General features: G+C 45.3%; 1 protein-coding gene across 1 annotated transcript in view; it reads right to left on the bottom strand.

The window, feature by feature from the left end:
* The window catches only part of LOC102830554 (secreted frizzled-related protein 1-like), a 68,584-nt gene that overhangs the window by 19,392 nt on the left and 26,093 nt on the right, over window positions 1-23,099 (bottom strand). The window lies entirely within an intron of this gene.

Below are 23,099 nucleotides of genomic sequence, written 5' to 3'. Positions count from 1 at the left end.
AGATGAGGCTTTCTACTCCCGTAAGGATTTACACCCTCGGAAACCCTGTACAGGGTCGCTATGGGTCGGAATCGACTCGACGGCACTTAACAACAACAAAAGACCAAAGGAGGGGTAAAGAGGCAGGCAAACCAGGTAATGGGAACCAGAACATCCAGAATGAGGTCAATGAGAATGTTAACACATTATGGAAAACGTAACCAAAGTCACTGAACAATTTATGTAGTGGTGGTGGTTGCGTGCCCTCAGGTCAGTTCAGACTCAAAGCAACTCTGTATAGAGGTTCTTGTTGTTAAGTATTGTCGAGTCAGTTCCGATCCATAAAGACCTGTATAGGGTTTCTGGGAATCAACTGGTGAGCTTGAGCTGCCAACCTTGCAGTTCAAACTGACTTTGCAGCCCAGCTCATTAACCCACAGCACCAAGAAGGCTGGTAATGTTCATGGGAGCAGAAAGCCTCTCTCCTGAGGAGCATCTTGTACATTAAAACTGATGACCTTTTGGTTAGCAGCCCAACATATAACCCATTACGCTAACCAGGGTTCCTTGAACATGTGGTTGTTAAGTGCCATCAAGTCGATTCTGAACCATAGCGAGCCTGTATAAGGTTTCCAAGGAGCTGCTGGTGATTGAATCGCCAACCTTGCCATTCAAACGACTTTGCAGTCTGACACATTAGCCCACAGCACCACTGTTAAATGGACACATAATATGTTGTGTAAACTTTCAGCTAAGAAACAGTAAAATATTATTTTAAAAAATTCTTCCAACTCATAACAGGTTTAGAGGGGACTAGTTTCTGTTTCCTTTAAAAGAGGTTGCTGTCTCATGAAGGAAAGCAGGCCTTCACAGAGATCCCAGGAAACACCCAATTAGACATCATTACTCGTGTGTGTGACCAGGGTTTCATATCCAAACAATTTAAATCCCTTGTGCCCCATGAGCATTCATAGAGAAGTCACCACAGTTAACAGTGAGAGTCTAAAGGGTGACAGGAAACACAGGCTGACCACATAATTTATCTTCAAAACCAAAACATGTTTGAGAGTGAATGATGGCAATTAATTATTAAGACAAGACAGTAGGAACACACAAGGACTGATGAGGACAAACCAAGGCATTGAGCCATCCTAGCATGAGCCTTGCCCCTGTGTACAGGGCCAGCATATGTTTTAAAGACGTATAGCTGGAGCAGAGATGATGAGGGGCAGGAGACAACCAGCCGGGGGAATCGGGAGGGGACAGAAAATGACTTCTCCTCCTGGGTTCCTACAGCTCACAAACCAGAGTGCTGCAATTTTTTCAGCATAGCGTTCTCACCTTTCTGTCAGCACTTAAATGGAGGCGGCCCTGACTTTCGGAGAAGCCGAGTCTGGTGGGCACAGAACCAGAGTTGGAAGGAACCTTACAGACAAGGCAGTGAACAGCTCTAGGCCCACTTTCCTCAGCTTCCACATGTGGAGAAACCAAGCCCATGGAGGTCAGCAATTTGTCCAAGGTCACGGAACTACTTAGGGCACAACCATGCCAGCAGGAACTCTGTGTCCTGTGTCCGGGAGTGTGCTCCTTCCACTGGAGCACACGGTGGAAAGCTCTCAACTAGGACTCACTACTCATTGTTACCTTTTTCCCTCCCATGGTTGTCCTAGGTGTAAAAGAATTCACAAAGGGAAGCATCCCTCAGATTAACCACAGATTCCAAAACAAAAAGCTACACACAAAACACACACACACACACACCAAAAAAACCCACAGGCATCCAATCGATTCCAACTCATCATGATCCCAATGCTGTGAATCTTTACACGAGCAGACAGCCTCATTTTTCTTCCTCATAGAGCCTGGTGGGTTTGAACCACTACCTTGCAGTTAGCAGCCCAACACCTAACCCACAGTGCCAGCAGAACACTTTAGATATAAAAAAATTCAAAAAGGAGACACCCCTCAGATTTAATTATAGATTTCAAAATTTACAAAGCTAAAAAAGAAAGCCAGTCACCTATGTCAGAAATCCTTCATTCCAACATTGCACAGCTGTCCCTGGAGCAGAAACAGAAGGCTCAGCTCTCTAAACGAGACCCCACCCTACCCTACATCCCACAGAAGTTTCTTCTTACTCATTCAAATGCTTAGCCATCTTTCCACACTTTTTTTCCCGTCTTTCTAGACTTTGTCCAAACAGCAGAGAGGCTCAGAAAGCACACTTCGTCCTGGCAGCCCACCCTAACTGAGCCCATGGCAGACACTGAGGTCGGGCAGGAGCCTGGACCTACCACGCACAGCTTTCCTGAATCCGATGGGGGCCAGAGGGACAGAGCACATATGGCTCTCCTATCACCCAGACGTCAAAATGCCACTGGAGACACACAAATATCCGGCTGGATTACAATTTGCACAAAACAGGATGGAGAGGAAGGCTGGCCTCCCCAAGGTGAAATTTGTCTTGGCCTGAGATGGGTTTGGTTGAAGCCAAGAATCTAAAAAGTTAATGGGAATCGGCACCCAGCCCTATGGAAGTGGGACTCTTCTTTTTCCTAGGTTCCTGCTCCCTGCTGGGCTCAGCACAAGGAGCCAGATGGTTGGACAGCTCTGCTCAGTTCTCCAGCCTTCACTGAGTTCTCTGTCTTTTTCTCAAGTCATGTGGAACTACGCAGATGGGTAGTGGGCACAGGTTCTGAGAGCCTGAAGGAGCAAGTGGTGCAAGAAAAATACGGCAATAAAAACTTACATGTCCCAAACTCTGTGCTCCTGTTCTGCCCCAGGAAAGCCACTTATTCAAAAATACATTTTAAAACAGAAACAACAAAAAAGCCTCACAAAATGCAAAACTGCCTCATGGCTGTGGAGACTGCTGAGTTGTCCCAGAGAGAGAGAGCATCATGGATTGAACTGTGTCCCCCAAATTATATGTCAGCTTGGCTGGGCCATGATTCTCAGTAGTTTGGCAGTTTTGTGATGATCCCCCAAGATGTGGTCTGATGTGAAAAACCAGTAAGAAGATTAAAAGTAGCATTTGATGTACTGAGATTACCAAAGGTGTGGCAGGCAACACCTTCTATTTTACAAGAGATAAAAGGAGACGTGAGCAGAAAGAAGTGGAGTGTGCCCTTTGGACCTGAGGTCCCTGCACTGTGAAACTCCTAGATCCACGGAAAAATTGATGCAGACATAAGGAGCTCTCAAAGGAAAGTCGAGCCTACAGATGCTGAAAGGAGAGAAGGACCTATCTCCAGAGCTAGCCTTCTGAATTCGGACATCTAGCTTCCTAAATTGTAAGAGAATAAATTTCTGGTTGTGAAAACATTCTACTTGTGGTATTTCTGTTATAGCAGCACTGAATAACTAAGACATAGAGTGATGAGTCCGAGCTCCAAAGGAGACTCCCAGGAAGTCAGGAGGCAAAGACTTGGGGTATAGCTAGACAGAGCTTAGCAGGCAGCAGATATTCAGACCATATTCTGGGCACCATCTTTAGCTCCCAAATCTACTCCTACTATTCAGAAGGTAGAATCCTTGGGTACTGCAAAGAGTTAATATGCTCATAGCTAACCAAAAGGTTGGCAGTTAGAACCACCCAGAGGCACCTCAGAAGAAAGGCCTGGGGATCTACTTCCAAAAAACTAACCACTGAAAACCTCAGGAGCACAGTTCTACTATGACACCAGGCATGAGAGTCAACTCAATGGCAACTGTTTTACTCATTAGGAATTTGCTGGCTCCAGAACAGGCATATTTTCTCTTAAGGTGCCACAGTACTCTCCATGTATAGTGCTCCTCTTCCTACTGAAGGCAGTTAAAATCCCAGGGGTTAGGGACAACAGTCCCCTAAGAGCCCATGAGGGAGTCCTATAAACTCCCTGCTTCCCCCAGTAGGTGTGCTCAGTACTAACATAGAGAACTGACCCTCCTCAGCGCCAACACACTCCTTCCTCTGGGTTCCTCTCACAGGTTCTCATGCTGCCTGCCAAGTGCTCCCCATTGATTGTAGGCTGCTGCCCCACTCAGGGAGCAAGGGACAGTCCTTTCTCCTCCAGCTCCTCTCCAAGGCCACCAGAGCCCTACCAGAAAGCAGTCATCACACCTCCTCACATGCCTCGCCAGCAAAGTTTGTCCTGTATCAGGGGTGTGAGTCAGGGTGGGCAGGCCCTTAACATTAAGTGACTTGCCCAGGGTCACACAGTAGAGTAGAGTGAAATACAGGGAAGGTCATCAGGATGCAGGCATCATGGTGGGGGAATGACATTTTCTAGAGAAATGAAATCACAGTGTCCTTCACCCTCTCAGCATGGGAGGGTGGATATGACAGCCACCTACTGGTAAGATGGAAGATGAAGGTCACATTGCATGCCAGCACAGCTAGAGTACTGCTGAGTCACTTCAGAACACAAAATGTTTCTTCTCATGACTACCATCAGAATACGAGAGGGCTTCAAAGTGTTTGTGGGAGGGGGGAAATCCATTATTTTTTATGACCATTTTTCCACGAACTTTTTGAGGACCCTTAGTATTTCCGGTAAGTTGTTAAGTGGGAAGGTATCTTTGGCATCTGTCAGGTGCTGTACAAACACAAGTCCCAGTTGATATCTCTGTGTAGACAGGTGTGTATATGGAGGCACTATATAAATAATAGCCCACAGTGCCAGTTCGTCACAAATAAAAGAGGGTTTTCTGTGAAATGATTTGGTGTGCATGCCGTTGCTAACTATACATACTAACCTGAGGGGCTGTGTGCAATGTTTAGAGTTAACCTGCACACCTTATGATAAGAAGAATTTCATTTGCATGGCCAATCAAGAAAGACAGAGACTCAGGACCTAGGACTCCTTGGTGACCTTACTGACTGCTCTCTGGTGCTTCCCAGAGCATGATTCCTGGTGAATGCCTAGATTGTGACTAATGTTCAACAAACACATTGAGGCATTAAAAGATCCTGATTTCTCTGAATCTGGAGGTTATGCTGAAGCCTGTTCACCATGGGTGACGCTGCTGGTATTTGAAATGCCAGTGGTATAGCTTCCAGTATCATAGCAACACTGAAGCCACCACAGTAGAACAAAATGAAGTGAGAATGGACTACTTCAGAAACATTACCAGGAAGGACCAGTCCCTGGATAAAGCATTATGCTTGGCAAAGAGAATGACCCTCAAACAAGATGGTAGCAACAATGGGCTCAAGCCGGGCAGTGTTTCATTATGTTGTACATAGGGTCGCTATGAATCAGAACTGACTTGATGGCAGGGTAAGGGCTGCACCTTGAGGTCAGTTTGAACGACAAGGTCGGCAGTTGCTCCTTGGAAATCCTATAAAGGGTTGCTATGAGTCGGAATTGACTCAACGGCACTTAACAGCAATAACAAACAGCATTTCTCTGAAGGAGTCCCTGGGTGGTACAAATGGTTAAACACTCTACTACTAACTGAGAGGTTGGAGGTTCAAGTCCTCCAGATGCAAATTACCAAAAAGACCCGGTGACCCACTTTGAAACCCTATGGAGCCGCTCTATCCTGTAACTCAACAGCAACTCAGCTGGTATTTCTCTGGAGAGCTTAACAGGAGCTGCTAGGGCAATTCATTAGAGTGGTTGTTGTTGTTGAAATGCCAGAGACCTTTTCAAGATGCCTGTGGCCAGAGGGACAGAGGGTGTCCCTCAGCCCCTCTCATCACCCTTTCACATGCAATTTTTAAAGTGCCTATTGGTACCTGACTGATTTTCCTCAACCAGCAAAACGTCTTACTTTCCCTGGTTTGGTCACAAGACAGACATTGTCTCACTACACGCAGTCTCAGCATTTTCTGAAATTTTCTTTGAGTCTGTTCACAAAGCATGCCGGCAACACTACAAATTGGGTCTTGTACCTTTCTCCCTGCCCACGCTCCTCTCCCCACGTAGACAAACATCACAACTACTGCCTGTCTGTCTCCCAGTGGCTGCCAGGATTCAGGCCTTGTTATATAGCACACACCTTGGGTACCCATCCCATCTCTACAATTTCCTCTGCCAAGCCAAGTGCTCCAGACCAACATTGCTTGCTTCACTGGAACTCCTTCCTACATTCACACATCAGTGCCCAGTACATTGCAAGCTGGCTTTTCTTTGTTGGTAGGAAGTTAGCTGACTATCCGTCTAACAACCACCTCCCTCTACCATCACCTAGCAAGTCTGCCTCAGGATTCCCTGGTATGGACTGTCAAATGCTGAGCACTGGTCGAAGTGTTTTTTATTTAATTCTTGCAATAACCTAATAAAATAGATACTAGTATCACCCACTTTTTAAGACAAGGAGTTTAGGCATTTGATATTCCAAAAGACAGTCACTAGTGAGCAACAGAACCAGAATCCAATCTAAGGTAATTTGGCACCTGCGCTCACACTCCTTGCCCCACAGTATCATTAGGTCCCAACAGACAAAGGCAGTAGGTACAGGTAAGCTGAGAGAAGCAGAGGGGAGTCCCCTCCCCCACCATGATGCCTCCATCCTGATCTGCCCTTCCCTGTGTTTTGTTTCACTCTATTGTGTGGGCACCTAACAACAACAACAACAACAACAACAACAACTGTGTGACCCAGGGAAAGTCACTTAATCTCTCTGTGCTTCATCTCCCTCACCTGAATAAGAGGGATAATAATATACCCCATTTCTCATAGGGTCATTGGTATGCTCAAAATAAAAATAAGATCAAATATGGAAAAGTATTTTAATTCTGTACTTTCATACATTAAAAAAATTTTATAGCATGTAAATATACTGCTTTTTTAAAAAATAAATATTTTAAAATAAATTAGCTATACACACACACACACACACACACACACATATATATAGATGCATATCACTATTTCTATTTTATTCATACCTTCATTTATTTTCCTCTCATTCATTCATTTACTTTATTCTCCTGACCTTCTGACCAAGTTTTAGGCACCCCTCTGCTTTCAGAGGAAGCAGAAAAGTGCAAACAATGAGGCTGGTACAGGACCACACACCATTTCATTCTGTTGTACATAGGGTCACTATGCATCAGAACCAATTCAACAGCAGCTCTGTTGAGGCACAAACAACCCTAGCTTTAAAAATTTTTATCACTTTCGCTGGAGTCTTCCAAGACATTCTCTGTGATTATCTATGACTTCATTCTTTTCTTCTCATTCCCACAACAGTGAAGATCCCAGACAACTTTACAGATGACCTTACACTCTTGTGTTTGACCATGTGACCACTGACAACAAATCTTCCCACCCTGTCCCACCCTCTCTTCCAGGCACTTAGATTTCAAAATCCTTCTTTCTTGGGCTTTGGGACATAGCCACACCTTTGTTGCTTCTTCCCTCTACTACAGCCATTCTCAAGATTTAAAGACAATCCAATGGAGAGACCAATAGTCAGACCAAAATCAGCAGCTGAGCTTGCACAAACCTCTCTGATCAATATTACATTTTCTAGAAGAGGGGAAAAAAAATTCCTGCAAATATTTTGTGTCTAATGATTAGTTCAGCTAACACAGTGACTTGATTAGATAGAACTTGTGTCTTTTCTCAAAGTGACTACTCTCTCTGATTGCTGTACACAAAGTATCTGAGCCGAACCAGAGCACAGCTAGTATGAGAGAATGAATGACACTGCCCTCCACAACCTCACCATCATTAGCTGTATGCAAATGAGTGATGAGGAACTTTCTTGGGAAAGTAAATCCCCAAAGCTGACAGTGAGTAGCATCCAAACCTATGCAAGTCCAGCGGGAGGAGCTGACAAGAGCCAATTCACTGCGTGAGAAGGTGAAGGCTCTGGAAAAGTCCTAGAGGAAAAGATCGAGTCTAGTTCATTAACCCAGACTCAGAAGCAGGACCTGACGGGAGGAGGGAATTGTAGCTCCAAGTATAGCACAGTGGTTGTTCCACGGACCATCCAAACAATGGATGTGTGACTAGTGAAAGGACCTATTTCACTAGATGTTGGAACACATCAGGGTCTAAGCAACCTGGCTGTAGGGCCCCACTCAGAGGCCAGGTATGTAGGGCCCCACTCAGAGGCCAGGGGCTGTGTGCCCCACGAGCATCACCTGGATCCTGGTAGTGGAGCTGCTGCCCTGCCAAGCTGGACTAGAATTATCACAGGATCTCCAGCTTGGATGGCAGCAACAGGGTCAGAGGCTTAGGCCGAAAGCCATCAGTGACGCAGTCTTCAAGGAATGTAGTAGCTGCTCATTCAGCAAAGCCAGCAAGCATGGCACAAAAAGTCAGTCTCTCTGGGAGACTGCCATGAAGCTTTTGGTGAGGAGCTGGAGAATTCCAGCAAAGGCGGACAAACACAGTTGGAATTGAAATGTGATCATTTGTAAACACAGACTTGGAGTCCAGGGAACATTTGTTAATAACCCCAATATTCAAGACCAAGAAGACAGAACAGGGTGAGTGTCTCACTGAGGTATCTCAGTCCCTCTTCACTGGGGTCAGGCTCATTTCCACAGGACACTTTAAACTTCCTAAAAGCATGTCACCCTATAGACATGCCCCAGGAATAAGCCCCAGGGGCCAAGGAGGCCCGGCTCTAGATTCCTCCTGTTCCAACATTGTGACACATGTTGACAGGGTTCTATAATGGAGTTCAGAGCAATAATTCTTTTGAAGAGAGAGTTCTGCTTCAAGGCATCTGTGTGTGGGTGTGTGTTTAAAGAACACTAACTTAGGGCATAAAAGCACAGATGCTTAGAGCTGTATGGGCCATTAGAGGCCATGTAGTCTAAGTCTGACCTCATATATCAGAAGACTGAGCCCCAGAGAGAAAATGAGGATGTCAGTCACTCGGCATCAACAGTTGACCAGGCTCTATGGCCAGGGCTCCCATTTCCCTGTGGCCACTGTTCTTGCTCCCCCCAAGGCTTTTTCCTATACACATCTATCTGTCTCAGAAGGGTGACCCCATCCCCTTACCACATTCTTACAGGCTCCAGCCCTGTGCGATGAGCCAACCTCAGGATTCTCTCCTCCCTCCCTCCCTCTCCAAATGCAAGCAATCCTCTTCCTATCTGCCTGCTAGATAGGAAGAGAGAAAACTAAGCCCTACCTCAGGCTGAAGAAGTGTGACTCCAACTTACTATCAGATAAGTCACTTCCTGTAAGAAATGTGCCTTCAGTGAAAGAGGAAAGCAAGGACCCAGATGTCTCTTGCCAATCTTCCCCATCCCTCTTCAGGAGAAACCTGGGAAAAATTGCCCAGATCCCCTCATTCCCAAGACCCCATAGCAGATAAAACAGTGGGAGCGGGCCTGTAGCTCAGGACTCAACTCCTTCCAGTTCAGAAATGCTGATGAGCTCTCCCAGGGCTTATCCAGGTGTGTCTCTGATCTGTCTTTCTGGGATAAGCATGTTCCACTGAGGCAGGGAACCGGGACCCAAGGAATGTGCTCAAGTTAGTTCAAATGTTAGAGAAGCCCTGGAACTGGGTTCATGACCTCATACCAGATGATCAAGCCTGGGGAATGCCAATGATTCCTCTGGGCTACCTCAGAAGTAGCTTCTGTGTGGGGTCTTAGTGTCCCAGGAACTGATAAACTGATAAATTGAGGGCTCCATGGGAGGAAAAGGCAACTTCTCAACTCCAACCAGGAGTTGTCATTCTAAGGATTCTGGAGAGTAAGGCCTGACTTAAACCAGATCCTCCCACTGACCCACCCTCAAAGAGCATTAGATAATGGGGGGGGAGGGAGGGGGCGAGAATGGGGATGAAGAGACAAGAAAAAGAAAGTTCCTTGCTATTTCATAAGCTTGGCTGTTGACTGTTTTGAGTAACCATTCAAAAGGAGGAAATCTGCCAGAGGACACATTAAGTCTGTAAGAGAAGAAGGCTCCAGGCAACGAGCTGTCAGTCACAGAGGAAAATAAACAGAATACATTGAGTTTGCGCCTTTTCCAGAACAGGGCAGCTTCTTGCTCAACATTCTTACTACTCTTGTTCCCTCCCCCAACTTACACACACACACATACAAACACAACAAAAAGATTAAAAAAACAAAACACCAAGAAAATTAGTATCAGCGGAGGTTCTAGGTGTAGGGAGTGGGACCTGACAATCTTGCTTGTGTGGAGCAAGATGAGAAGAGGAGGGCCCAGCCCAGGGTCTGGACCTCATTTCATGTCCATTGCCAACTGGAAGATCATTCCATAGGAGTCATGAACACCAGGATGCTCCAAGCCATCTGGTCTCCATCCCTAAGACACGCAACTCAAACTGTGAAACTGTTTTTATACACCCATGAGTCCTCCTCTCCTAGCTGAAGAGAGACTCCATACGTGAGGTCAGGAACTGGATAGAAACACACTTCAGAGGTGTGAGTCCTATGTAGCTTAGTGATCTAACAAGCTGGGAAGACCCAAGTTTAATTCTCCACAGTCCTCAGGAAAATTATCTTACACCTTCAAGAGACAGAAGAGCCACCCACCAACAAACCCAACTCCAGGGTTGAAGCCGCCAGCAAGAAGGCTCCAAGAATCACGGAACCAAGTATCTACAGGGTGAAAAGGATCATAGGTTCCTGTCTTCTAACTTCCTGCCAAATGCCTGTTGACTGTTTTGAGTAACCATTCAAAAGGAGGAAATCTGCCAGAGGACACATTAAGTCTGTAAGAGAAGAAGGCACCACTCTAGGCGTCCTAGGTAGCCTGTGAATAGCTCCTATGCTGAGAACCCCACTACCTAACAAGGTACAAGGTTTTATTTCGCCAACAAGCCAAGTTCTACGGGGGCTATGCAGGACAAGACCTCCTTCTGCTGGACTCAGCTCTCTCAACTATCTTCCTCAGGACACCAGGACACCCTAAAACACATGAGCCTTCCTGTTTAAAGAGAGGATATGGAGAAGAGAAGTGGCAGGTCTCTTGGAAAGTAAAAAAAAGCAAGCATTGAACTTGACATCTCAATGTCTAGCAACAATGACTTGGCAACTCACTTTCTCCCATCTCGTAGCTACCACCTACACAAAATATCTGCCATCAGTAATCACGGGCCAAGGAATGCTGGGCATTCATTCTACATGTTGACATCGGTGCAAAGAAATAATATAGAGAGAGTCGAAAAAAACAAAAACAAAAACAAACACAAACCCAATGCACCAGCGTACTCGCCACTGTTCTACAAGGAAGAAATTCTAGTTTTCTGGTCGGGTCACATGTACAAGAGACGGATCAAGTCTGGAGAAAGGCTGGAGGTTCCAGATAAAAGGTCTGCACTGGTCTCCTCTGGTACCAGGGCCACCTCTCCTCTTTAGGGGTGAGGTTCTCACAACATCTCAATCCTAGATTTCCCAAGTGGCTTCTCCCACCCCACTGCTTGAGTCATCAGTTAATATCTGTTACTCTTGTGAACCTACAGAGATGGTCAAGGATTAAATTGACCTGGATTTTGGTAACCTCGCTATGGGTCAGTACCGACTTGGAACCTAACAACAACAAACAATAACAAAATTCTTCTGTATGAAAGAACAAGGATGTCATTTTGAGGACTAGGGTGCACCTGACCCAAGCCATGCCATTTTCAATCACCTCAAATGCATGCAAAACCTGGACAATGAATAAGGAAGACTGGAGAAGAACTGAAGACATTTACGGATCTAACTCTATCTTTTTCTACAAACAAAATGAAGGACTCACCCCACACACAGACAATGAGATGGACTGAACCAGTGGCTGCAACAATGGGCTCAAACACAACAATTGTGAGGCTGGTACAGGACTAAACAACGTTTCATTCTATTGTACACAGGATCACTATGAGTTGGCACCAATTCAACAGCACCAATCAGCAACAACAACAACAACAACAAATTTCTTTTTAAGCTCATGAGAAAAACAATAATGCTACTATCCTGGTTTAGAATTTGGTACAGTTGCAAAATGCATTCATTCTTTATATTTTATATTACTATATTTAAGAAAAGCCAAGTGTGTGGCTGATAAGTTGTTGTTGTTGTTAGGTGCCATTGAGTCAGTACCAACTCATGCAACCCTATGCACAACAGAACGAAACACTGCCCGATCCTGGGCCAACCTCACTGCTGTTGCCACACTTGAGCCTAATGATGCTGCCACTTTGCCAATCCATGTCATTGGGGATCTTCCTCTTTTTCTCTGATCTTCCACTTACTAAACATGATATCCTTCTCCAGTGACTGGTCCCTCCTGACAATATGTCCAAAGTATGAGAAATGAAGTCTGGCCATCCTGGCCTCCACGGAGCACTCTAGCTGCACCTCTTGCAACACAGATCTGTTATGTTCTTTTGGCAGCCCATGGCACTTTTAATATTCAAGTAGTTTCGCTGAAATAGCCCTACTGGTACTACTGATAGTCTCAAGTGAGCAGGAAGCCTTTCCTGAAGACATCAAGCAAAGCTGTAATGCAGTGACCAGGTACCACTCTGATACAACTCTCTGGGGTCTGCACAGGAGCCCTGGGAATCATGAACATTTTGTCCCAGGTCACCTCAGCTCTTCAACTAGTACAGCCAAGTCACCTTTCATCTGTCCTGTCCTCTTATTCAGAAGCTTCTCATCCACGTAGAGTTAAGATGAGGCTCAACTATTCCCAGAAGAGAGGCAGGGATGTACCTACAAAGATATTATATCAAGAAACCAAATCACAGAGTTTGGGCTTCACAAAACCGCAGTTTCAGAGCTGGAAGGAGTCTAGCCTTGGAGATCACCTATGGTGAGCCCTTCATTTCACTTATAGACACTGAGGCTCCCAGACTTTAACTGAATGACCCCAATGTCACAAAGCTGCTGAGGGTGAGAGACAAAATTAGATCCCAGACTACAGATTTCATGGTATTTCCTATCACATCCCACTGTAGCTCCTAACTCAAACATTTTTCATTTGTGTTTTTTAATGTGTGGATAAACTGAGGCACAGAGCGATTAAGAGACTTGTCTAAGCAGATAAAACCACACCTTATCCTCAGCTCTGTCTTATACTCTGAAGGAGACAAATGATCTGTCCAACATACATTTAAAATCCCAGGGATTATGCTACACCCTTTATGACACCCCTGCCAGCTCCTAAAATCTGCCCAGGAAGTGACTCCTGCCCAGAGAAATCAGCAAACATGAAAAATAAACCAAAGTCAGCATTTCAAACCCACCAGCTGCTCCTTAGATACTCTATACAGGGTCGCTATGAGTCAGAACTGACTCAATGGCGCTTACCACTAGCAACAAATTTGGAATTTGGAGTAAGACACAAAACACCAAGACTCTGGCAGTAAGTATTCTTTAACTTACAAGGATGATCTTTGGTTTACATAATGAATGGCATTGTTGAAAAAATTCTCTTATGCGCCCCTGTAAAGTCATTCCTGAGTAAGGGAAAGTTGGCATTTCCTTCTGGAAGGCCTCAAAGCACTGCAACTGGTGAGGTCACAGTGGCAGGAGACAGGCTCCAGGGGCCATGCAAGCAGTTAACTGGCACAGCCTACACTCTGAGCACCCATAGAGCAGGGCTTCAAACAGGTTCACTCTGGTTTGACCCCCTGCTGAGAATTTGCCTGTCCACACCATGTACACTGACTCAGTCTACATTTAACAAGATCTCCAGGTTCTTCTGTGTACGTACCATGACCTAGGGGCTTCTGTTAAATGCAGATTCTGATTCAGTGCATCTTGGTAAGCCCTGCCACAAACACAGCCACACATATGCACACATACACACGACCCACTGTGCCCCACAGCCATGCACATGCATCTACATACCCTCTTCTCTCTCTCTCATACACACACACACACACACACACACACACACACACACACGGGACAACAAGATCCCCTAATCCTTTAATGTAGGTACAGTTCCTCTTGCCTCCTTCCTCCAGAAAAGTCCAAGATACCTGAACTGCCCCAGCCCCTCAGGCCCTGACGAATTCCATTACGAGTCCAACAGTTATGGGGTTGGCTCCAGAAACGCCACATTTGCTGCCTACTTGGGCCACTAACAAGGTCTGGAAAGAATAGTCAGGGCAATTTATGACAGCAACTAATGACGTTTGCTCTTGGTAATGACCAGCTCCGCGGTGACCCAAGTATGAGTTGATTACAGGCTCTGGCTCCGGCTCCACACATCTAGAACAAAGTTTCTGGGGCACTGACCACTGCGGATGGCCCCTTCCCCGGCTGCTGGGGTGACCTCATCAGACCAGTGTCTCAAGGCTCCTCAAGACTCAGCCAGTGCCATTCCCCTGAACCAGCTCTACAAGATGTGACTAGGTTCTGTGCTCTCACCTTTCCTCACCCTCACTTACAAGGCTGTCCTGTTCCAAAACATCTCACCTAGAGAGGTCTAAAGTCCTACCTTTAGAATCGTACTGCTTTGGATTAACAAGTTGTTGTTATGTGCTGTGGCGTAGGTTCCGACTCATAGCGACCCTGTACAGGGTTTCCGAGGCTGTAAATCTTTACAGGAGCAGAAATCCTCATCTTTCTCCCTCAGAACAGCTGGTAGTTTCAAACTGCTGACCTGTTGCAGTTCACAGCCCCGATTCACCCTACTCCCACCCCCAACCTACCCAAGTCTTCTTTTAAGATGTAAGTGACAATGACATTTTTAAAATAAACTCCTAATGTCTCTCCACTATCAGCAAGACAAACGCTCCATTCTTTAGCAGGGCACTCAAGGCTCTTCCTGAGTTGGCCTTTGCCTGCCTCATTTCCAGACCAGAAATGAACTGGTGTTAAGCCCTGGTGCTAATGACAAGAAAGTCACTGCTCTCCAAATCCAGCAGACAATGCCATGCCTCCTGGTCTTTATTTCCACTCGGCACTCTGCTTAGAAAATTCTTCATATGGCTACTTTTTCTACCTGCAGAGTTCTATCAGTTCCTTGGAAGAATTAATCAACACCCTCTTAGGAAAACTATTCCCTCATCCATGCCCATGGCAACCCAGTGCTTATCTATTATAGAAATGTCAACATTTAATAGACAGCATTTCATTTATCTGATTTCTTCTCCATATCTCCTCCAGAAGCTAAGCTCTTTGAGGGCAACAACCACATTCCCATCATCCTTTCCTGTGCTACAGAAGTCTGAGCTGAACCAGGCATGAGATACAGCCTCAATTCAACCCAAGTGGCACTTGTTATTATTGTTGTTAAGTGCCATCGAGTCAGTTCCAACCCACAGTGACCCTGTATAGGGTTTCCAAGGAGCAACTGGTGAGCTTGAACCACCGACCTTGCAGTTCAAACGGTTTTGTGGTCTGGTGCATTAGCCCACAGCACTACAACTGGCACTCAGTAAGTGTCTAATACCAGTAAGTGTGAGGTTAGCACAAGGCCAGGCAGTGTTTCATTCTGTTTTGCATAAGGTCACTATGAGTCACAACCAACTCAACAAGCACCTAACACCACCACCACCAATGTGGGATTAAGGTAATTAGGTCACTTTCATTCCAAGGGTGGGAAATACCGTAAGGAGTAGCATAAAAGTGCTGGGTGCCTGGGCCTAGGAGGCAGAACCTTTGCCTCAGGCTGGCCCCAGGAGTGAGGGTGATGGAGTACCCTAGTCCTCTCATCAGCATGCCCATAAATAGCCCCCTCCTCTCATTTCCACCAGCCGCTCCTTGGAAACCTTATTGTTGTTAAGTGCCATGGAGTCAGTTCCAACCCATAGCGACCCTGTCTAGGGTTTCCGAGGAGCAGCTGGTGAGCTTGAACTGCCGACCTTGCAGTTCAAAGGGCTTTGCACTATGGTGCCTGGCGCATTATACAGGGTGGCTATCAGTCAGAACTAACTCAACGGTACACAACGACAACCTCTCATCTCCAAAACTCACCAGCTCCTGGTCAGTCCAAACAAGGCATGAAAAAGTGACGTATACTCTCCTCACTCAAGTGGCTCCTCATGGGGAATACAAGTGAATACAATTACAACCTGACACCACATAAAACTAAACCTACAGGAAACCTCCATTACCTGTTCTAGCACACACAGGTAAGTACAAACTTCAGGCAAACTCAGATCTCAATTTCTTGCCAAAGGTTTAACTCAAGGTTCAAAGCACTTGCAGAGAGGAGGCAGTTGCAGAGCTCTTAAGAGGGGGAAGGCCAGACTCTTCCTATGGTTGTCCTCTTTAGCTTGGACTACAGAGACCCTACCCCAACCCCGCCCTCCTCTTGCCTAGCCCTGGAAAGAACGATACAAACATGTTTGCACAACTAAAATCTCTTTAGATGGTGATTCCACAGTCAGTAAATGTGATGTAATGTCTACATAGAACTATGGACTCAAGAGGAGCCCAGCAACTGTCTGTTGAGTTAAATCTGCAAAAGTGCTTGCCATCTGTGTGGATGGTTACATCTGCAAAGTGCTATGTGCTATGTGCTGTGGAGTCAGTTCCAACTCATAGCGACCCTGTACAGGGTTTCTGAGGCTGTGAATCTTTATGGGAGCAGAAAGCCTCATCTTTCTCCCACGGAGCAGCTGGTAGTTTCAAACTGCTGACCTTATAGCTCACAGCCCAATTCGTAACCACTATGCTACCAGAGCTCCTTACATCTGCAAAAGGAAGGGAAAAAAAAAAAAGAAGAAAGCACACACCTGTTTTAAAAGGAATACGTGTTAAGAGTAAAGTAGCTGTAACCTGAGAGGCTGGGTGGTGGCGGGCATTAGTTCCCACGAGGGCATCTGAGCTGCATTCACTGGCTCTGTACACTTCTGTATCTCAGAACAAAGGCCAAGGCTTTTCAGCCAGCCCTGCTCCCTCAGGGTGGAAATGGCTGAGGGTTACATGTAGGTTAGAGGCTACCCTCCTTGGCTCACTCTTGCCCAGGACAGACAACAAGTACTTAATTGCCTGACCCTTTCCATTCTGCAGCTGTGCCTGCATGGGTAGAATCTCTAACTCAGGTCCACAGCCATAGTGGAGAAGGTAGCTGTGGTAGAGCACCTGGCCTTTCCACGACTTGGCCATAAGAAGCAGGAAGGGTATATTCCTGGGGCCCCAACATCCTCCAAACCGGATAGCCAGCAAAGGTGAATCAGAAGGGTCGACTCCTTGGTCACACCCCAGTTCAGCCTTTAAGTCTCCAAGGGTTTAGTCAGGGCCACGCCTGACACAGGAGGCTGAGTTAGTTGCTAGAACTGACAAATGATCATTCTTTACCTGGATTTATTTACCTGAACGAGGCTTTGTACCTTTAAAGAATGATCATTTGTTTCAAACCTTCACTGCCTTTCTCCTCTTTAATCTTACCATTAGTCTGACAGCTAGAATACTCATCGCCAGGAAACGTCCCTGAATTTCTCCAGCCCACACTGAAGCTTCCGCCCTTTTCCAGACTCAAGAGTCAGAATTATGCACTAAAGCAAGTAAAGTTATTAGAAAATGGAATCAAAACAAGCAATGGCCAAGCCTTGTCTCACCCTCCCGATCCTTGAGGACAGGAACCAGGGCCTCAGTGTGGAGCTGAGGCCAAAGGGCTTGTGGAAGAAACAGGGGCTATCTCTTTCAAGTCACTTGCAGCAGACACAGGGCTTGTGTCCAAGGAGCTCCACTCTGCTGGTTGGCGACACTCTACCCATGTGCAGGGCTTCAGGAAGAAACTTGCTCTTCAGCTACCAGCTGTGTTTAAGGGTTTAAGGTACTTATTCCAGGCCCATTTTTAGCCCTGGTGCCACAGACACAGTTAGGGATTTCCTTCAGTCATAAAGCCATGTCCAAAAGCTGAATGGATTTGTTATGGAATACACACCAGTGTGAACGAATTTTCAAAGGGCTCACAAAGAGAAAGAAGAGCACACATCTGAAGTAGTCTCAAAAGGAAATGTCCTAGGGAGAAGGCTTATGGCAGGGCTAGAGAAAACAATAGACATAAAATCCCACAGATAATCCTGCCTGAATAAGAGAGAACGTAGTCTGGGGAAGCTGTTTCCTAATTTTCCCCCACTGCCAAAGTACTATTTTGGCATTTCTTTATAACTCCCAGACACCGGTTCAGAATTTGTCAATGATTCCCCTTAATTTATGCCCTAAAGAAAACATTCCTTTATTCTCCTAAATATGTGCAAGTCAAGAACCATCTACTACAAGCATGAGTTTGAACCTCAAGGTCAAGCAGTTCAAGCTTACCAGCCGCTCCTTGGAAACCCTTAATAACAACAACACAGGCAGATCAAGATCCATTAACCCCCAATAGTCATTTCACTCTCGTGAATCAAAAATGAATGTGGATTCTATGCAGACAAGCCCAGGCCCCAAACCAAATAGCCCTCATCAAACAGATACAACTCTCACCTCTTTTCCAGGTTCCTGGCATACCCTCCCTGCAGCTGGTCTGCCCCACCAAGGAAGTCTGGACAAGGTGTTCCAGGGGGGCAGGGGCTTAAGTTACAGGAGGAACCCATGTTGTCGAGTCAGTTCTGATGCACAATGATACTATAGGGGGGTTTACAAGGAGTGGCTGGTGGATTTGAACTGCTAACCTTGTGGTGAGCACTCCAGTTCTTATCCTATAGTACCACATTAGGACTCCACAACCATCTTTAAATCCAGAGCTGTAAGAGGACCCCAAAGCCAGAGTGATACAGAAGCTCCAACATGTATAACTGGGACCATCTGAGTACAAATGAACAACTAAACTCAGGGTCACAACACTGTAACTCACACCTGAAGGAAGCTGATCTAGCTCATGGATTTTCTCAGTAAGGCACATCACTGCCATCTTGCGCTTAGGAACACTAGCTAGCACTTCAGCACTATGCCTGGGGCCATTGTAAAAAGCAGAAATCACCAAAAAGCACAAAACAGTGAAAATCGTAATACTACTTAGACCGCAGAAAGGAGGTTTGCATATAGCATGAGTGCTAAAAAGGGAAGACGGAGTGCCACCTTGTTCAACCTCCTCGGATGGGAACGTGCATGTTGGGTGACTCAAATGTTCCTCATCTCTGCGTATCTGGACAAATGACTGCAAAGGTGTCTTGAGTATTGATTTTGGGGTTACAAATCCACTTCAGAGAGCAGGCGACTATGCAAATACGGAGTCCATGAGTCATGAGAATCAACTGTAAAATTCAAGCACTACAGAACGTAGAAGGTGATTTTACCTCCACTCTCATTCCCCACAGCCCCAATTCATTCAACACATCCCAGCCCCCTGTCAATTCAGTTCCAACATATGTCTACTTTTAAAGAAACCTAAGCTGGCTGCTGTTGGCTCACTTCCCCCATAACTCATCACAAGGCTGTTTGTGTGATGCTGAAGGAGGCTCCCGGCTCTGAACCAGGAAGTCCCCGGTGCCAGCACTAAGTGGCACTCAGACCCTGAGAGGCCCATACAGCAGGGGCGGCTCCCGCAGACATCAGTGCTGCCAGACCTGCCTCCTCGATGCCGCCTGGCCAGCTCCTCCTGGCCACAGCGGGCATGACAGCACTGTGACAGGCTGAGCCTCTTACACAGCCAAGCCGTAGTTCAAATATTTATTGTATGTGTCTGGCTTTCACACGGAATTTGCAACCTGCCAGTTACCAGTGTTTACCTTGGTAGAAATTCACGGGAAATCTTAGTCTGAACAGACCCAGAGTTTATTTTACTGCCAGATAAACAACTTTCTTTGATAAATCATCCGTGTGACAGTGTTCCTGAAAGACTAAACAAAGATTTCTAGCGCAATCTATGGGCCTTTGAGAAGCTTTCCCAAACTAATGCATGTTTAATTGGCTGCTCTAAGCAGGTTGGGGCAGAGTAAGGACCTGGCATTTCTTTGGCCATTTGTTCTCTCTGTGTCTCTCTCTTTTTTTAAAAAAAATACAGATTGGAGCTTCTGGCTCATTTCTGTAAAACTGGAAGAATTTTGCCAATATTTAAGTATTTATTTGCTTCTAAAGATGGTCTACTTTTTGGTTACAAAGTATCACAAGTCAACGACTGGAAAAGAAAACTGCCTTAAGATATTGCTTGAGAAGAGGGGAGGGAAGAGAGAAGTAAAACAATACAAAAAGACTCTTAAATTATAAATATAAGAAGTTTTATCAGGGATAAGATTTCTAAAAAAACAAACCCTGTTTCCTGGTACTGGCACAAATTTAATTCAAGTTTCAAATGTTCTGCAGTTAAGCTGCCTGATGGTGTCCAATCTACAATGACATAAAAGTATCATCTGATTAAAGCCCAGATTTCCTAACTTCTAGTATAGGACCTCCTGGTGTGGCGCTGTAGGATCAGCACTGGAACCACAAGGTCGGCAGTTCAAACACAAAAGCTGCTCCTCAGAAACCCTATACAAGGTCGCTGTGAGTCGGAACCAACTCAATGGCACTTTACAATATATAGGGTCTAAGGAGCCCTGGTAGCACAGTGGATTACAGCTGGGCTGTTAACTACAAGGTTGGTTCAAATCTACCAGTCATTCCACAGGAAAAAGATGAGGTTTTCTGCTCCCATAAAGATTTACAGCTTCGGAAACCATATACAGGGTTCGCTCCATGGCACACAACCACCATCATAGTGTAGGGTCTGGAAGAAGCTCTGGTGGCGTTACGGTTAAGTTCTTAGCTGCTAACTGAAAGGTTGGCAGTTCAAACCCACTAGCCACTCTGCAGGAGAAAAGACTTTGTGATCTGCTCCTATAAAGATTAAACCCTATGGGTCAGTTCTACTCCATCATACAGGGTCACTGTGAGTCAGAATCAATTTGACAGCACATAACAACAATACAGGGTCAGGGTTTTATCTTTTTCACTATAGTAACATGGACTCCTGGTGTGGCACTGTAGGATCAGCACTGGACTGTGAACCACACGATCGGTAGTTTAAACCCACCAACTGCTCCTCGGAAACCCTACACAGGGTCACTATGAGTCGAAACCAACTCAAAGCCACTTAAACAACAACAATGTTTTGTCAATTCTTTCCAATAAGTAGAGATACTGGTGATTATGAACAGTCACTGTATTTCAGGACTTTTCACACTAAACTCAGTTCTGTCCACAGTACATCCAAGTAGGAATTACTGACCACATTTTGCAAATGAGGAAACAGACTCAAGGAGGTGTCCACTCATGGTCACTCCATTTGTGGGATCAGAATCAAATCCATGTTTTAGGCGATGCTCTTTCTACTCAACCACACATCCTGACTCCCCACGCAGAAGGGAGCCAACCACTGCGGAGTTCCTTCTGTGTATTGTTGCTGTAGTTATGTGCCTGGAGTCGGTTCCGACTCATAGCGACCCTGTACAGCGTTTCTGAGGCTATAAATCTTTACGGGAGTAGAAAGCCTCATCTTTCTCCCGCAGAACAGCTGGTAATTTTGAAATGCTGATCGTGAGATTAGCAGCCCGATTCATGCACTGTTGTTGTTGTTAAGTGTTGTCGAGTCAGTTCCAACCCATAGCAACCCTGTATAGGGTTTCCAAGGAGCAACTGGTGAGCTTTAACCACAGACCTTATAGCTCAACCGGCTTTGCAGTCTGGTGCATTAACCCACAGCACCACACCAGGACTCAGATTCATGTATTAAGCACATTTAATTTGCACAAACTCCGAAAGCAGCAAAGACACAAACACTCTGCTCTCTTCCCAGGAAGCTTCCTTATGGACTACTAGCAGGATGAGAATAATGGGTCTGAGAGGTATAAAAGCAAGGATAGTGAATCTGGACAGACCACCCGAGGGCATGCATATGGAAATGAAAGTTGTAGGGAATTTGAGGAGGTATGACCTTGGAAAGTCAAATAGCTAACTCCTTAGTCTTATCTAAGCCTGATTTTCCTCAGTGTATAAAAGAGCGCACTGAATTGGTTGATGTCTGAGGTCCCATCCAGCTCAGCACAACTTATAGTAATAAAGTGGTACAGATGAGCATCCCAGTACCCAATGAAAGGGGCAGCTTGTGTGGGCTGTGAACAGCTAGCATTTTCCCCCTCCTGAACAAATTTAGAACAAAGGAGAACTTGAAGGTAAATCCCTCCCCTTGCCTCCACACATTATGATATTTTATACATACATTATAGATAATAGGGTTAGGAAGTAGGACTGGGTTGTTCACAACCAAAGAATCATTGTATCCCAAGCAGGAAAGATCTTCAAAAGACATCTCAGAAGAATAAAGTTGGAAGCTTCTCAAACCCTGATTTCAAAATTTACTACATAGCTACAGTGGTCAAAAGCTTAGTACTGGTACAATGAAAGATACATAGATCAAAGGAACAGAATCGAGAATCCAGAAAATAACCCAACCCCATACAGCCAACTGATCTTTAGCAAAGGGCCAAAGTACATTGAGTGGGGAAGACATAGTCTCTTCAACAGATGGTGCTGGCAGAACTAGAAAGTGATATGCAAAAGTTTGAAACAAGACCTTTACCTCACGCCTTATATAAAAACCAACTCATCATGGATTAAAGACCTAAATGTGAATCCCAGAATTATAAAGGTCATCAATGAAAAAATACGGACAAATTTGGTAGCGTAGTGGTTACAAACAGGGCTGCTAACCTCTAGGTCGGCAGTTCGAAACTACCAGCTGTTCTGCAGGAGAAAGATGAGGCTTTCTGCCCCCATAAAGATTTATAGCATTGGAAACCCTGTACAGGGTCACTATGAGTTAGAACTGACTCTACAGTACTTAACAACAACAATTACAGGGAAGGGTCACTATGGGTTGCAATAGAGGGAAGGGTCACTATGTAATGACCCTCAAAGGGTCACTATGTAATGATGACTCAATGATATTCAACAACAACAAATACAGGGCACACACAGACTACCAAACATTTTGAAAACTACACAAACAAAAGTAGACAAAATAGATGATTGGAACATACTAAAAATTATAAACTTATGTGCATCAAAAGACTTCACAAAGAGTAAAAAGGGAGCCCACAGAATGGGAAAAAATCCTTTGCAACAATGCATCAGACAAAGGACTAATTTCTAAAATATATAGGAAACTACAACACCTCTACAAGAAAAAGACAAATAACCCAATTAAAAAATGGGCACAGGATATGAACAGACACTTCACCAAGGAGGAGATTCAGGGCAGCCAACAAACATATGAAGAAATGTTTACGATCATTAGCCACTGTTGTTGTTGTTGTTGTTGTTAGATGCC

This window comes from Chrysochloris asiatica, unplaced genomic scaffold (assembly GCF_000296735.1).
Source record: "Chrysochloris asiatica unplaced genomic scaffold, ChrAsi1.0 scaffold00035, whole genome shotgun sequence".
Classification (NCBI taxonomy): domain Eukaryota; kingdom Metazoa; phylum Chordata; class Mammalia; order Afrosoricida; family Chrysochloridae; genus Chrysochloris; species Chrysochloris asiatica.
This window is presented reverse-complemented; position numbering and strand designations above follow the sequence as displayed.